The following is a 1472-nucleotide window of genomic DNA, read 5'->3' on the forward strand; positions in this document are numbered from 1 at the left end:
AGGAGAGGAGAGGAGAGGAGAGGAGAGGAGAGGAGAGGAGAGGAGAGGAGAGGAGAGGAGAGGAGAGGACAGGACAGGACAGGACAGGACAGGACAGTACAGGACAGGACAGGACAGGACAGGACAGGACAGGACACAGTTTTCTCAGGATTAACTACATTTTTTGGGTATTCTCGCTTTTCCTTTCCACTCATGCTGATTACTGCACTTTCTCCCCGGGGGGAGGTAGGACTGTGTGGGGCGGATGAGAGAGAGCGGGGGTGTAGAGAATGGCAATAATAAAAAGTCTGTGGTCTGTCAGCAGCCTCAGCCCGGGGAGCGCCGGGAGCTAATACAGCCGGGATGGTGGGATGCAGCCGGGATGAGGGGATACAGCCGGGATGAGGGGATGCACCCGGGATGCTGGGATGCACCCGGGATGAGGGGATGCACCCGGGATGCTGGGATGCAGCCGGGATGCTGGGATACGGCCGGGATGAGGGGATGCAGCCGGGATGCTGGGGTACAGCCGGGATGCTGGGATGCAGCCGGGATGCTGGGATACGGCCGGGATGAGGGGATGCAGCCGGGATGCTGGGGTACAGCCGGGATGCTGGGATACAGCCGGGATGAGGGGATGCTCGTCTTGGGCTACTTCGCAGTGCCACCTGCTGGCCCCGCTCCGGCCGCGTGGAAATTTCCACGCTGGTGTTTGCTGCTAGGCAGGTGGCAGCTGCTCCGATAACTCTGCTCCCCAGACTGCATTCCAGCATCCCGCTGGGCTGCAGGGAGGGCTCGGCAGTGCCCGGAGCCGGCCCTCGTCGCTCCGGCCACAGGCAGCCCATTCTCACTCCCACTCTTATTGACGGCCGCTACCGGGATGTCTATTTCGATTGCCAAATACCACAGTTAATTAATATTTTATGCAGCCTCCTTTAGACATGAGGCTCCCACCTTTTTCCCGTTTGCAGAAAGGCCTTTTTAACAAAGGGCAATGGGAAGCCATTGATTTTGTGCATATGCAGCAGGGAGACACTTTAAATGGGACTTCTAGCATAGACTTATAAAAAGGCTTGTGTTGGAAGGGAACTTAAATAGCATCTAACTCTGACCCCCCTGCTGTAGACAGAGATGCCACCCACTAGATCAGTTGCTCAGGCCCCACTTTTCTTCTATTATCCCCTTCCCAGGAGCTCTGTTTGCCTTTGGATTCAACGAGGATGCTTGGACAAGAAATAATGGACTGAAAAAGCAGCTTTAAAGTTCTCATTTCTTCAAATATTTTTTAAGATTTGACACACACATCAAGTTTGTTTACAAAGTTAAAACCAAATAAAAAAACTCTTTCACCTCTACCAAGGATGCAGTGGACAGACACTTAAGCTACCCCAAATAGGTAACACCAAACACTGTGAGCACTGTGAAGCTGTGGCTGCCCCATCCCTGGAAGTGTTCCAGGCCAGGTAGGATGGGGCTTGGAACAACGTGTTCTA

Source organism: Parus major, chromosome Z, assembly GCF_001522545.3.
Source record: "Parus major isolate Abel chromosome Z, Parus_major1.1, whole genome shotgun sequence".
In the NCBI taxonomy this organism is placed as follows: Eukaryota; Metazoa; Chordata; class Aves; order Passeriformes; family Paridae; genus Parus; species Parus major.